Genomic DNA, 14,590 nt, shown 5'->3' on the forward strand with positions numbered 1-14,590 from the left:
AACACAGCCAAAGCCATCTCCTCCGACCCGGGGCCCCTCCACATCCCTTCCGATCCCGGGTTCCTGCCGGCCTCCCGGGGCGTTTCTCCCAGGCAGGCCTTCGCGGCCACTACACGGGGCTGAGCACTCGAGTCCTCGGGCGTCACGGGGCCCGCGGCCACGCCAAGCACGCACGACTCCCGGGTCTCGTCTGCTCCTGGGTGCCCTGGGCCTCTTCCCTGTGCCGCTGCTGGGTCTTGTGCCCCTGCTTGGCCTCCTTCAGACCCGGCCCCGTGCTACGCGGCCACGTGCTACAGGATCGTGCCAGCAGAACTGGCCCTGGCTGAGCCCCGTACCCACCCTCCTGCCATCCCTGGCCCTGCTAGCAAATGGCAGAGATCCTCTGGCCTCCGAGCCCAGACAAAAATCCTGATGCAGTTGGCCGAGGGGCCGCAAACCAAGGCTTCGCTTGTTCCCGCTCAGGCCCCAGCCATACCCTCTTGTCCTTCGGCTGCTCGTGTGTGGGGTGGGGGAGAGGAGGGTGCGTCCCCGTGCGTGCGTGCGTGGTCTGGGTGTCTCTGCGTGGTGTGTGTGTGTGTGTGTGTGTGTGTTAGATGCCGTGCCTGGTGTAGGTGGGGAAGAGCAAGCCCTCACGCACAGAGCCCCATCACACACTGGGGCCGGGCCGAGGGGGTCAATCTGCTCGGCCTGATTGCGTTGGGCATACATTGCAGAAGGTGGGTTTTCCAAGGCAGAGCAGAGGGTCCCGGCACCTGAGGTTGTCCACGGGGAGAATGTCTGTTCCACGGGGGCAAGCGGTCCCTTCCGTCGTGCCCAAGCCCATGTGACCCCGAAGGCCAGGTGGCCCCGGTCCTTGAGCTGACTGAGGAGTGCTTTGAGACCCGGAGGGTGGCACAGGCGACTGGGCGCCAGCGGCGGCCCTCCCTCCCTTTGAGCGGGACGGGGAGCTGCCGCTGGCATCCGGAGCTCTGGCGGCCTGCGCCCTCTGTCCCTGTGACCGCAGGCTCTGCCGTGGGAGGCGGGATCCCACGTAGAGGTCGCGCGCTGGCTGCCCTGTCTTGGGTTGAGCGACGGAGCGCGACGTGGAGCAGCACCCGACTGAGGCTCCCTGCTTCTCTGTCCCCTGGCGTCTTGCCCTGGACCCAGTGCACCACCTTGTGGCGAGCCCAGGTGTGGCGCGTCCCGCTGTGGGGCCCGCTGGGGTGCAGGACCCACTTTCTCATGGCTTCCGCACGTCCCTCCCCGCCCGCCTGGAGGGCAGTTGGGGAGCGGTCCCCAACGTGGCCTGGGACCAACCTCGCTGGTGACCCGTGTCGCGGGCGCGCGCCCCAGGAGAGTGTGGGGAGGGGAGAGGATTCGGGGACGTAGCTGTGAGGATTCGGTGTGCGTGGGTCTGGCGGGTGGCCCGGACGGGGTCGGGGTCGTGGTCACGGTGGGTCGTTGTGGTGGTGGTGGTGGTGGTGGTGCTGGGGGTGGTGGTGGTGGTGGGGGGGGGTGGTGGCGAAGTCCCCGAAGACAAAAGGAGCAGCGAGGGAGGGAGGAGCAAAAGCCTACAGCACCCGGTATTCCCAGGCGGTCTCCCATCCAAGTACTAACCAGGCCCGACCCTGCTTAGCTTCCGAGATCAGACGAGATCGCGCGCGTTCAGGGTGGTATGGCCGTAGACGCTAGCCGCCGCCTCCGGGAGCCCCAAGAGCCTGCCGAGGGCCCCGGCGTGCGTCTCCACGCTGCTCTCCTGGCACGGCTGGGAGTCCGGGTGGGGGCTGGCAGCCCGGGGCCAGCGGCCAGAGGCCCCGCGCGCCTGCTCGGGCAGCCGGTCTCGCCCAGGTGGCCGCTGGGTGGCTTTCTTCCCGAGGTGTCCTGCTGCCAGGACGAGGGTCAAGTTTTCTCGGGGGAAAATTTCTCAGTGCTCTCGGGCGCTTGTTCTTCTGGGAATGTCCACTGCTGTGGCCAAGGCGGGGGACGCACAGCTCGGGCCAGGGCAAGCAGCCGCCCTCCTCCGTCGCCTCCTGGAGCCGTATCCTTGGGTGGGTGCGTGGCTCCCAGCGGAGGTCTCGGGGACCCTTCCGGTCCTCTTCGTCCGGAAAGCGCCACTGCCCCTCCAGCCCATCAGGAAAACGGCAGCCGCGCCCTTCGCCGACCCGCTCCGCCCTCCTCCACACTCAGGGCCTGGGGCTGCGGGGCTGAATCGTGAGGCTTTCCAGCCCAGGACTTCACCTCTGGCCCCTTTCACACCCGGGATCTTGGGAAGAAGAAACAAAACCAAACACAGCCAAAGCCATCTCCTCCGACCCGGGGCCCCTCCACATCCCTTCCGATCCCGGGTTCCTGCCGGCCTCCCGGGGCGTTTCTCCCAGGCAGGCCTTCGCGGCCACTACACGGGGCTGAGCACTCGAGTCCTCGGGCGTCACGGGGCCCGCGGCCACGCCAAGCACGCACGACTCCCGGGTCTCGTCTGCTCCTGGGTGCCCTGGGCCTCTTCCCTGTGCCGCTGCTGGGTCTTGTGCCCCTGCTTGGCCTCCTTCAGACCCGGCCCCGTGCTACGCGGCCACGTGCTACAGGATCGTGCCAGCAGAACTGGCCCTGGCTGAGCCCCGTACCCACCCTCCTGCCATCCCTGGCCCTGCTAGCAAATGGCAGAGATCCTCTGGCCTCCGAGCCCAGACAAAAATCCTGATGCAGTTGGCCGAGGGGCCGCAAACCAAGGCTTCGCTTGTTCCCGCTCAGGCCCCAGCCATACCCTCTTGTCCTTTGGCTGCTCGTGTGTGGGGTGGGGGAGAGGAGGGTGCGTCCCCGTGCGTGCGTGCGTGGTCTGGGTGTCTCTGCGTGGTGTGTGTGTGTGTGTGTGTGTGTGTTAGATGCCGTGCCTGGTGTAGGTGGGGAAGAGCAAGCCCTCACGCACAGAGCCCCATCACACACTGGGGCCGGGCCGAGGGGGTCAATCTGCTCGGCCTGATTGCGTTGGGCATACATTGCAGAAGGTGGGTTTTCCAAGGCGGAGCAGAGGGTCCCGGCACCTGAGGTTGTCCACGGGGAGAATGTCTGTTCCACGGGGGCAAGCGGTCCCTTCCGTCGTGCCCAAGCCCATGTGACCCCGAAGGCCAGGTGGCCCCGGTCCTTGAGCTGACTGAGGAGTGCTTTGAGACCCGGAGGGTGGCACAGGCGACTGGGCGCCAGCGGCGGCCCTCCCTCCCTTTGAGCGGGACGGGGAGCTGCCGCTGGCATCCGGAGCTCTGGCGGCCTGCGCCCTCTGTCCCTGTGACCGCAGGCTCTGCCGTGGGAGGCGGGATCCCACGTAGAGGTCGCGCGCTGGCTGCCCTGTCTTGGGTTGAGCGACGGAGCGCGACGTGGAGCAGCACCCGACTGAGGCTCCCTGCTTCTCTGTCCCCTGGCGTCTTGCCCTGGACCCAGTGCACCACCTTGTGGCGAGCCCAGGTGTGGCGCGTCCCGCTGTGGGGCCCGCTGGGGTGCAGGACCCACTTTCTCATGGCTTCCGCACGTCCCTCCCCGCCCGCCTGGAGGGCAGTTGGGGAGCGGTCCCCAACGTGGCCTGGGACCAACCTCGCTGGTGACCCGTGTCGCGGGCGCGCGCCCCAGGAGAGTGTGGGGAGGGGAGAGGATTCGGGGACGTAGCTGTGAGGATTCGGTGTGCGTGGGTCTGGCGGGTGGCCCGGACGGGGTCGGGGTCGTGGTCACGGTGGGTCGTTGTGGTGGTGGTGGTGGTGGTGGTGCTGGGGGTGGTGGTGGTGGTGGGGGGGGGTGGTGGCGAAGTCCCCGAAGACAAAAGGAGCAGCGAGGGAGGGAGGAGCAAAAGCCTACAGCACCCGGTATTCCCAGGCGGTCTCCCATCCAAGTACTAACCAGGCCCGACCCTGCTTAGCTTCCGAGATCAGACGAGATCGGGCGCGTTCAGGGTGGTATGGCCGTAGACGCTAGCCGCCGCCTCCGGGAGCCCCAAGAGCCTGCCGAGGGCCCCGGCGTGCGTCTCCACGCTGCTCTCCTGGCACGGCTGGGAGTCCGGGTGGGGGCTGGCAGCCCGGGGCCAGCGGCCAGAGGCCCCGCGCGCCTGCTCGGGCAGCCGGTCTCGCCCAGGTGGCCGCTGGGTGGCTTTCTTCCCGAGGTGTCCTGCTGCCAGGACGAGGGTCAAGTTTTCTCGGGGGAAAATTTCTCAGTGCTCTCGGGCGCTTGTTCTTCTGGGAATGTCCACTGCTGTGGCCAAGGCGGGGGACGCACAGCTCGGGCCAGGGCAAGCAGCCGCCCTCCTCCGTCGCCTCCTGGAGCCGTATCCTTGGGTGGGTGCGTGGCTCCCAGCGGAGGTCTCGGGGACCCTTCCGGTCCTCTTCGTCCGGAAAGCGCCACTGCCCCTCCAGCCCATCAGGAAAACGGCAGCCGCGCCCTTCGCCGACCCGCTCCGCCCTCCTCCACACTCAGGGCCTGGGGCTGCGGGGCTGAATCGTGAGGCTTTCCAGCCCAGGACTTCACCTCTGGCCCCTTTCACACCCGGGATCTTGGGAAGAAGAAACAAAACCAAACACAGCCAAAGCCATCTCCTCCGACCCGGGGCCCCTCCACATCCCTTCCGATCCCGGGTTCCTGCCGGCCTCCCGGGGCGTTTCTCCCAGGCAGGCCTTCGCGGCCACTACACGGGGCTGAGCACTCGAGTCCTCGGGCGTCACGGGGCCCGCGGCCACGCCAAGCACGCACGACTCCCGGGTCTCGTCTGCTCCTGGGTGCCCTGGGCCTCTTCCCTGTGCCGCTGCTGGGTCTTGTGCCCCTGCTTGGCCTCCTTCAGACCCGGCCCCGTGCTACGCGGCCACGTGCTACAGGATCGTGCCAGCAGAACTGGCCCTGGCTGAGCCCCGTACCCACCCTCCTGCCATCCCTGGCCCTGCTAGCAAATGGCAGAGATCCTCTGGCCTCCGAGCCCAGACAAAAATCCTGATGCAGTTGGCCGAGGGGCCGCAAACCAAGGCTTCGCTTGTTCCCGCTCAGGCCCCAGCCATACCCTCTTGTCCTTCGGCTGCTCGTGTGTGGGGTGGGGGAGAGGAGGGTGCGTCCCCGTGCGTGCGTGCGTGGTCTGGGTGTCTCTGCGTGGTGTGTGTGTGTGTGTGTGTGTGTGTTAGATGCCGTGCCTGGTGTAGGTGGGGAAGAGCAAGCCCTCACGCACAGAGCCCCATCACACACTGGGGCCGGGCCGAGGGGGTCAATCTGCTCGGCCTGATTGCGTTGGGCATACATTGCAGAAGGTGGGTTTTCCAAGGCGGAGCAGAGGGTCCCGGCACCTGAGGTTGTCCACGGGGAGAATGTCTGTTCCACGGGGGCAAGCGGTCCCTTCCGTCGTGCCCAAGCCCATGTGACCCCGAAGGCCAGGTGGCCCCGGTCCTTGAGCTGACTGAGGAGTGCTTTGAGACCCGGAGGGTGGCACAGGCGACTGGGCGCCAGCGGCGGCCCTCCCTCCCTTTGAGCGGGACGGGGAGCTGCCGCTGGCATCCGGAGCTCTGGCGGCCTGCGCCCTCTGTCCCTGTGACCGCAGGCTCTGCCGTGGGAGGCGGGATCCCACGTAGAGGTCGCGCGCTGGCTGCCCTGTCTTGGGTTGAGCGACGGAGCGCGACGTGGAGCAGCACCCGACTGAGGCTCCCTGCTTCTCTGTCCCCTGGCGTCTTGCCCTGGACCCAGTGCACCACCTTGTGGCGAGCCCAGGTGTGGCGCGTCCCGCTGTGGGGCCCGCTGGGGTGCAGGACCCACTTTCTCATGGCTTCCGCACGTCCCTCCCCGCCCGCCTGGAGGGCAGTTGGGGAGCGGTCCCCAACGTGGCCTGGGACCAACCTCGCTGGTGACCCGTGTCGCGGGCGCGCGCCCCAGGAGAGTGTGGGGAGGGGAGAGGATTCGGGGACGTAGCTGTGAGGATTCGGTGTGCGTGGGTCTGGCGGGTGGCCCGGACGGGGTCGGGGTCGTGGTCACGGTGGGTCGTTGTGGTGGTGGTGGTGGTGGTGGTGCTGGGGGTGGTGGTGGTGGTGGGGGGGTGGTGGCGAAGTCCCCGAAGACAAAAGGAGCAGCGAGGGAGGGAGGAGCAAAAGCCTACAGCACCCGGTATTCCCAGGCGGTCTCCCATCCAAGTACTAACCAGGCCCGACCCTGCTTAGCTTCCGAGATCAGACGAGATCGCGCGCGTTCAGGGTGGTATGGCCGTAGACGCTAGCCGCCGCCTCCGGGAGCCCCAAGAGCCTGCCGAGGGCCCCGGCGTGCGTCTCCACGCTGCTCTCCTGGCACGGCTGGGAGTCCGGGTGGGGGCTGGCAGCCCGGGGCCAGCGGCCAGAGGCCCCGCGCGCCTGCTCGGGCAGCCGGTCTCGCCCAGGTGGCCGCTGGGTGGCTTTCTTCCCGAGGTGTCCTGCTGCCAGGACGAGGGTCAAGTTTTCTCGGGGGAAAATTTCTCAGTGCTCTCGGGCGCTTGTTCTTCTGGGAATGTCCACTGCTGTGGCCAAGGCGGGGGACGCACAGCTCGGGCCAGGGCAAGCAGCCGCCCTCCTCCGTCGCCTCCTGGAGCCGTATCCTTGGGTGGGTGCGTGGCTCCCAGCGGAGGTCTCGGGGACCCTTCCGGTCCTCTTCGTCCGGAAAGCGCCACTGCCCCTCCAGCCCATCAGGAAAACGGCAGCCGCGCCCTTCGCCGACCCGCTCCGCCCTCCTCCACACTCAGGGCCTGGGGCTGCGGGGCTGAATCGTGAGGCTTTCCAGCCCAGGACTTCACCTCTGGCCCCTTTCACACCCGGGATCTTGGGAAGAAGAAACAAAACCAAACACAGCCAAAGCCATCTCCTCCGACCCGGGGCCCCTCCACATCCCTTCCGATCCCGGGTTCCTGCCGGCCTCCCGGGGCGTTTCTCCCAGGCAGGCCTTCGCGGCCACTACACGGGGCTGAGCACTCGAGTCCTCGGGCGTCACGGGGCCCGCGGCCACGCCAAGCACGCACGACTCCCGGGTCTCGTCTGCTCCTGGGTGCCCTGGGCCTCTTCCCTGTGCCGCTGCTGGGTCTTGTGCCCCTGCTTGGCCTCCTTCAGACCCGGCCCCGTGCTACGCGGCCACGTGCTACAGGATCGTGCCAGCAGAACTGGCCCTGGCTGAGCCCCGTACCCACCCTCCTGCCATCCCTGGCCCTGCTAGCAAATGGCAGAGATCCTCTGGCCTCCGAGCCCAGACAAAAATCCTGATGCAGTTGGCCGAGGGGCCGCAAACCAAGGCTTCGCTTGTTCCCGCTCAGGCCCCAGCCATACCCTCTTGTCCTTCGGCTGCTCGTGTGTGGGGTGGGGGAGAGGAGGGTGCGTCCCCGTGCGTGCGTGCGTGGTCTGGGTGTCTCTGCGTGGTGTGTGTGTGTGTGTGTGTGTGTGTTAGATGCCGTGCCTGGTGTAGGTGGGGAAGAGCAAGCCCTCACGCACAGAGCCCCATCACACACTGGGGCCGGGCCGAGGGGGTCAATCTGCTCGGCCTGATTGCGTTGGGCATACATTGCAGAAGGTGGGTTTTCCAAGGCGGAGCAGAGGGTCCCGGCACCTGAGGTTGTCCACGGGGAGAATGTCTGTTCCACGGGGGCAAGCGGTCCCTTCCGTCGTGCCCAAGCCCATGTGACCCCGAAGGCCAGGTGGCCCCGGTCCTTGAGCTGACTGAGGAGTGCTTTGAGACCCGGAGGGTGGCACAGGCGACTGGGCGCCAGCGGCGGCCCTCCCTCCCTTTGAGCGGGACGGGGAGCTGCCGCTGGCATCCGGAGCTCTGGCGGCCTGCGCCCTCTGTCCCTGTGACCGCAGGCTCTGCCGTGGGAGGCGGGATCCCACGTAGAGGTCGCGCGCTGGCTGCCCTGTCTTGGGTTGAGCGACGGAGCGCGACGTGGAGCAGCACCCGACTGAGGCTCCCTGCTTCTCTGTCCCCTGGCGTCTTGCCCTGGACCCAGTGCACCACCTTGTGGCGAGCCCAGGTGTGGCGCGTCCCGCTGTGGGGCCCGCTGGGGTGCAGGACCCACTTTCTCATGGCTTCCGCACGTCCCTCCCCGCCCGCCTGGAGGGCAGTTGGGGAGCGGTCCCCAACGTGGCCTGGGACCAACCTCGCTGGTGACCCGTGTCGCGGGCGCGCGCCCCAGGAGAGTGTGGGGAGGGGAGAGGATTCGGGGACGTAGCTGTGAGGATTCGGTGTGCGTGGGTCTGGCGGGTGGCCCAGACGGGGTCGGGGTCGTGGTCACGGTGGGTCGTTGTGGTGGTGGTGGTGGTGGTGGTGCTGGGGGTGGTGGTGGTGGTGGGGGGGGTGGTGGCGAAGTCCCCGAAGACAAAAGGAGCAGCGAGGGAGGGAGGAGCAAAAGCCTACAGCACCCGGTATTCCCAGGCGGTCTCCCATCCAAGTACTAACCAGGCCCGACCCTGCTTAGCTTCCGAGATCAGACGAGATCGGGCGCGTTCAGGGTGGTATGGCCGTAGACGCTAGCCGCCGCCTCCGGGAGCCCCAAGAGCCTGCCGAGGGCCCCGGCGTGCGTCTCCACGCTGCTCTCCTGGCACGGCTGGGAGTCCGGGTGGGGGCTGGCAGCCCGGGGCCAGCGGCCAGAGGCCCCGCGCGCCTGCTCGGGCAGCCGGTCTCGCCCAGGTGGCCGCTGGGTGGCTTTCTTCCCGAGGTGTCCTGCTGCCAGGACGAGGGTCAAGTTTTCTCGGGGGAAAATTTCTCAGTGCTCTCGGGCGCTTGTTCTTCTGGGAATGTCCACTGCTGTGGCCAAGGCGGGGGACGCACAGCTCGGGCCAGGGCAAGCAGCCGCCCTCCTCCGTCGCCTCCTGGAGCCGTATCCTTGGGTGGGTGCGTGGCTCCCAGCGGAGGTCTCGGGGACCCTTCCGGTCCTCTTCATCCGGAAAGCGCCACTGCCCCTCCAGCCCATCAGGAAAACGGCAGCCGCGCCCTTCGCCGACCCGCTCCGCCCTCCTCCACACTCAGGGCCTGGGGCTGCGGGGCTGAATCGTGAGGCTTTCCAGCCCAGGACTTCACCTCTGGCCCCTTTCACACCCGGGATCTTGGGAAGAAGAAACAAAACCAAACACAGCCAAAGCCATCTCCTCCGACCCGGGGCCCCTCCACATCCCTTCCGATCCCGGGTTCCTGCCGGCCTCCCGGGGCGTTTCTCCCAGGCAGGCCTTCGCGGCCACTACACGGGGCTGAGCACTCGAGTCCTCGGGCGTCACGGGGCCCGCGGCCACGCCAAGCACGCACGACTCCCGGGTCTCGTCTGCTCCTGGGTGCCCTGGGCCTCTTCCCTGTGCCGCTGCTGGGTCTTGTGCCCCTGCTTGGCCTCCTTCAGACCCGGCCCCGTGCTACGCGGCCACGTGCTACAGGATCGTGCCAGCAGAACTGGCCCTGGCTGAGCCCCGTACCCACCCTCCTGCCATCCCTGGCCCTGCTAGCAAATGGCAGAGATCCTCTGGCCTCCGAGCCCAGACAAAAATCCTGATGCAGTTGGCCGAGGGGCCGCAAACCAAGGCTTCGCTTGTTCCCGCTCAGGCCCCAGCCATACCCTCTTGTCCTTCGGCTGCTCGTGTGTGGGGTGGGGGAGAGGAGGGTGCGTCCCCGTGCGTGCGTGCGTGGTCTGGGTGTCTCTGCGTGGTGTGTGTGTGTGTGTGTGTGTGTTAGATGCCGTGCCAGGTGTAGGTGGGGAAGAGCAAGCCCTCACGCACAGAGCCCCATCACACACTGGGGCCGGGCCGAGGGGGTCAATCTGCTCGGCCTGATTGCGTTGGGCATACATTGCAGAAGGTGGGTTTTCCAAGGCGGAGCAGAGGGTCCCGGCACCTGAGGTTGTCCACGGGGAGAATGTCTGTTCCACGGGGGCAAGCGGTCCCTTCCGTCGTGCCCAAGCCCATGTGACCCCGAAGGCCAGGTGGCCCCGGTCCTTGAGCTGACTGAGGAGTGCTTTGAGACCCGGAGGGTGGCACAGGCGACTGGGCGCCAGCGGCGGCCCTCCCTCCCTTTGAGCGGGACGGGGAGCTGCCGCTGGCATCCGGAGCTCTGGCGGCCTGCGCCCTCTGTCCCTGTGACCGCAGGCTCTGCCGTGGGAGGCGGGATCCCACGTAGAGGTCGCGCGCTGGCTGCCCTGTCTTGGGTTGAGCGACGGAGCGCGACGTGGAGCAGCACCCGACTGAGGCTCCCTGCTTCTCTGTCCCCTGGCGTCTTGCCCTGGACCCAGTGCACCACCTTGTGGCGAGCCCAGGTGTGGCGCGTCCCGCTGTGGGGCCCGCTGGGGTGCAGGACCCACTTTCTCATGGCTTCCGCACGTCCCTCCCCGCCCGCCTGGAGGGCAGTTGGGGAGCGGTCCCCAACGTGGCCTGGGACCAACCTCGCTGGTGACCCGTGTCGCGGGCGCGCGCCCCAGGAGAGTGTGGGGAGGGGAGAGGATTCGGGGACGTAGCTGTGAGGATTCGGTGTGCGTGGGTCTGGCGGGTGGCCCGGACGGGGTCGGGGTCGTGGTCACGGTGGGTCGTTGTGGTGGTGGTGGTGGTGGTGGTGCTGGGGGTGGTGGTGGTGGTGGGGGGGGTGGTGGCGAAGTCCCCGAAGACAAAAGGAGCAGCGAGGGAGGGAGGAGCAAAAGCCTACAGCACCCGGTATTCCCAGGCGGTCTCCCATCCAAGTACTAACCAGGCCCGACCCTGCTTAGCTTCCGAGATCAGACGAGATCGGGCGCGTTCAGGGTGGTATGGCCGTAGACGCTAGCCGCCGCCTCCGGGAGCCCCAAGAGCCTGCCGAGGGCCCCGGCGTGCGTCTCCACGCTGCTCTCCTGGCACGGCTGGGAGTCCGGGTGGGGGCTGGCAGCCCGGGGCCAGCGGCCAGAGGCCCCGCGCGCCTGCTCGGGCAGCCGGTCTCGCCCAGGTGGCCGCTGGGTGGCTTTCTTCCCGAGGTGTCCTGCTGCCAGGACGAGGGTCAAGTTTTCTCGGGGGAAAATTTCTCAGTGCTCTCGGGTGCTTGTTCTTCTGGGAATGTCCACTGCTGTGGCCAAGGCGGGGGACGCACAGCTCGGGCCAGGGCAAGCAGCCGCCCTCCTCCGTCGCCTCCTGGAGCCGTATCCTTGGGTGGGTGCGTGGCTCCCAGCGGAGGTCTCGGGGACCCTTCCGGTCCTCTTCGTCCGGAAAGCGCCACTGCCCCTCCAGCCCATCAGGAAAACGGCAGCCGCGCCCTTCGCCGACCCGCTCCGCCCTCCTCCACACTCAGGGCCTGGGGCTGCGGGGCTGAATCGTGAGGCTTTCCAGCCCAGGACTTCACCTCTGGCCCCTTTCACACCCGGGATCTTGGGAAGAAGAAACAAAACCAAACACAGCCAAAGCCATCTCCTCCGACCCGGGGCCCCTCCACATCCCTTCCGATCCCGGGTTCCTGCCGGCCTCCCGGGGCGTTTCTCCCAGGCAGGCCTTCGCGGCCACTACACGGGGCTGAGCACTCGAGTCCTCGGGCGTCACGGGGCCCGCGGCCACGCCAAGCACGCACGACTCCCGGGTCTCGTCTGCTCCTGGGTGCCCTGGGCCTCTTCCCTGTGCCGCTGCTGGGTCTTGTGCCCCTGCTTGGCCTCCTTCAGACCCGGCCCCGTGCTACGCGGCCACGTGCTACAGGATCGTGCCAGCAGAACTGGCCCTGGCTGAGCCCCGTACCCACCCTCCTGCCATCCCTGGCCCTGCTAGCAAATGGCAGAGATCCTCTGGCCTCCGAGCCCAGACAAAAATCCTGATGCAGTTGGCCGAGGGGCCGCAAACCAAGGCTTCGCTTGTTCCCGCTCAGGCCCCAGCCATACCCTCTTGTCCTTCGGCTGCTCGTGTGTGGGGTGGGGGAGAGGAGGGTGCGTCCCCGTGCGTGCGTGCGTGGTCTGGGTGTCTCTGCGTGGTGTGTGTGTGTGTGTGTGTGTGTTAGATGCCGTGCCAGGTGTAGGTGGGGAAGAGCAAGCCCTCACGCACAGAGCCCCATCACACACTGGGGCCGGGCCGAGGGGGTCAATCTGCTCGGCCTGATTGCGTTGGGCATACATTGCAGAAGGTGGGTTTTCCAAGGCGGAGCAGAGGGTCCCGGCACCTGAGGTTGTCCACGGGGAGAATGTCTGTTCCACGGGGGCAAGCGGTCCCTTCCGTCGTGCCCAAGCCCATGTGACCCCGAAGGCCAGGTGGCCCCGGTCCTTGAGCTGACTGAGGAGTGCTTTGAGACCCGGAGGGTGGCACAGGCGACTGGGCGCCAGCGGCGGCCCTCCCTCCCTTTGAGCGGGACGGGGAGCTGCCGCTGGCATCCGGAGCTCTGGCGGCCTGCGCCCTCTGTCCCTGTGACCGCAGGCTCTGCCGTGGGAGGCGGGATCCCACGTAGAGGTCGCGCGCTGGCTGCCCTGTCTTGGGTTGAGCGACGGAGCGCGACGTGGAGCAGCACCCGACTGAGGCTCCCTGCTTCTCTGTCCCCTGGCGTCTTGCCCTGGACCCAGTGCACCACCTTGTGGCGAGCCCAGGTGTGGCGCGTCCCGCTGTGGGGCCCGCTGGGGTGCAGGACCCACTTTCTCATGGCTTCCGCACGTCCCTCCCCGCCCGCCTGGAGGGCAGTTGGGGAGCGGTCCCCAACGTGGCCTGGGACCAACCTCGCTGGTGACCCGTGTCGCGGGCGCGCGCCCCAGGAGAGTGTGGGGAGGGGAGAGGATTCGGGGACGTAGCTGTGAGGATTCGGTGTGCGTGGGTCTGGCGGGTGGCCCGGACGGGGTCGGGGTCGTGGTCACGGTGGGTCGTTGTGGTGGTGGTGGTGGTGGTGGTGCTGGGGGTGGTGGTGGTGGTGGGGGGGGTGGTGGCGAAGTCCCCGAAGACAAAAGGAGCAGCGAGGGAGGGAGGAGCAAAAGCCTACAGCACCCGGTATTCCCAGGCGGTCTCCCATCCAAGTACTAACCAGGCCCGACCCTGCTTAGCTTCCGAGATCAGACGAGATCGGGCGCGTTCAGGGTGGTATGGCCGTAGACGCTAGCCGCCGCCTCCGGGAGCCCCAAGAGCCTGCCGAGGGCCCCGGCGTGCGTCTCCACGCTGCTCTCCTGGCACGGCTGGGAGTCCGGGTGGGGGCTGGCAGCCCGGGGCCAGCGGCCAGAGGCCCCGCGCGCCTGCTCGGGCAGCCGGTCTCGCCCAGGTGGCCGCTGGGTGGCTTTCTTCCCGAGGTGTCCTGCTGCCAGGACGAGGGTCAAGTTTTCTCGGGGGAAAATTTCTCAGTGCTCTCGGGCGCTTGTTCTTCTGGGAATGTCCACTGCTGTGGCCAAGGCGGGGGACGCACAGCTCGGGCCAGGGCAAGCAGCCGCCCTCCTCCGTCGCCTCCTGGAGCCGTATCCTTGGGTGGGTGCGTGGCTCCCAGCGGAGGTCTCGGGGACCCTTCCGGTCCTCTTCGTCCGGAAAGCGCCACTGCCCCTCCAGCCCATCAGGAAAACGGCAGCCGCGCCCTTCGCCGACCCGCTCCGCCCTCCTCCACACTCAGGGCCTGGGGCTGCGGGGCTGAATCGTGAGGCTTTCCAGCCCAGGACTTCACCTCTGGCCCCTTTCACACCCGGGATCTTGGGAAGAAGAAACAAAACCAAACACAGCCAAAGCCATCTCCTCCGACCCGGGGCCCCTCCACATCCCTTCCGATCCCGGGTTCCTGCCGGCCTCCCGGGGCGTTTCTCCCAGGCAGGCCTTCGCGGCCACTTCACGGGGCTGAGCACTCGAGTCCTCGGGCGTCACGGGGCCCGCGGCCACGCCAAGCACGCACGACTCCCGGGTCTCGTCTGCTCCTGGGTGCCCTGGGCCTCTTCCCTGTGCCGCTGCTGGGTCTTGTGCCCCTGCTTGGCCTCCTTCAGACCCGGCCCCGTGCTACGCGGCCACGTGCTACAGGATCGTGCCAGCAGAACTGGCCCTGGCTGAGCCCCGTACCCACCCTCCTGCCATCCCTGGCCCTGCTAGCAAATGGCAGAGATCCTCTGGCCTCCGAGCCCAGACAAAAATCCTGATGCAGTTGGCCGAGGGGCCGCAAACCAAGGCTTCGCTTGTTCCCGCTCAGGCCCCAGCCATACCCTCTTGTCCTTCGGCTGCTCGTGTGTGGGGTGGGGGAGAGGAGGGTGCGTCCCCGTGCGTGCGTGCGTGGTCTGGGTGTCTCTGCGTGGTGTGTGTGTGTGTGTGTGTGTGTGTGTTAGATGCCGTGCCTGGTGTAGGTGGGGAAGAGCAAGCCCTCACGCACAGAGCCCCATCACACACTGGGGCCGGGCCGAGGGGGTCAATCTGCTCGGCCTGATTGCGTTGGGCATACATTGCAGAAGGTGGGTTTTCCAAGGCGGAGCAGAGGGTCCCGGCACCTGAGGTTGTCCACGGGGAGAATGTCTGTTCCACGGGGGCAAGCGGTCCCTTCCGTCGTGCCCAAGCCCATGTGACCCCGAAGGCCAGGTGGCCCCGGTCCTTGAGCTGACTGAGGAGTGCTTTGAGACCCGGAGGGTGGCACAGGCGACTGGGCGCCAGCGGCGGCCCTCCCTCCCTTTGAGCGGGACGGGGAGCTGCCGCTGGCATCCGGAGCTCTGGCGGCCTGCGCCCTCTGTCCCTGTGACCGCAGGCTC

General features: G+C 67.8%; 6 non-coding genes across 6 annotated transcripts; all 6 read right to left on the reverse strand.

Annotated features, from left to right (window-relative positions):
• Positions 1–1,547: 1,547 nt before the first annotated feature.
• On the reverse strand, positions 1,548–1,666 carry LOC141412656 (5S ribosomal RNA). The gene has a single exon (XR_012437498.1). It is a non-coding gene; the product is annotated as a 5S ribosomal RNA (ribosomal RNA).
• A 2,146-nt stretch (positions 1,667–3,812) lies between these two features.
• LOC141412372 (5S ribosomal RNA) lies at positions 3,813–3,931 on the reverse strand. The gene has a single exon (XR_012437211.1). It is a non-coding gene; the product is annotated as a 5S ribosomal RNA (ribosomal RNA).
• Positions 3,932–6,075: 2,144 nt separating this feature from the next.
• On the reverse strand, positions 6,076–6,194 carry LOC141412657 (5S ribosomal RNA). Its single transcript, XR_012437499.1, has one exon. It is a non-coding gene; the product is annotated as a 5S ribosomal RNA (ribosomal RNA).
• Positions 6,195–8,339: 2,145 nt separating this feature from the next.
• Positions 8,340–8,458, reverse strand: LOC141412383 (5S ribosomal RNA). The gene has a single exon (XR_012437222.1). It is a non-coding gene; the product is annotated as a 5S ribosomal RNA (ribosomal RNA).
• Positions 8,459–10,601: 2,143 nt separating this feature from the next.
• On the reverse strand, positions 10,602–10,720 carry LOC141412394 (5S ribosomal RNA). Its single transcript, XR_012437234.1, has one exon. It is a non-coding gene; the product is annotated as a 5S ribosomal RNA (ribosomal RNA).
• Positions 10,721–12,863: 2,143 nt separating this feature from the next.
• LOC141412405 (5S ribosomal RNA) lies at positions 12,864–12,982 on the reverse strand. Its single transcript, XR_012437245.1, has one exon. It is a non-coding gene; the product is annotated as a 5S ribosomal RNA (ribosomal RNA).
• Positions 12,983–14,590: the final 1,608 nt, after the last annotated feature.

This window comes from Castor canadensis, chromosome 10 (assembly GCF_047511655.1).
Source record: "Castor canadensis chromosome 10, mCasCan1.hap1v2, whole genome shotgun sequence".
Lineage (NCBI taxonomy): Eukaryota > Metazoa > Chordata > Mammalia > Rodentia > Castoridae > Castor > Castor canadensis.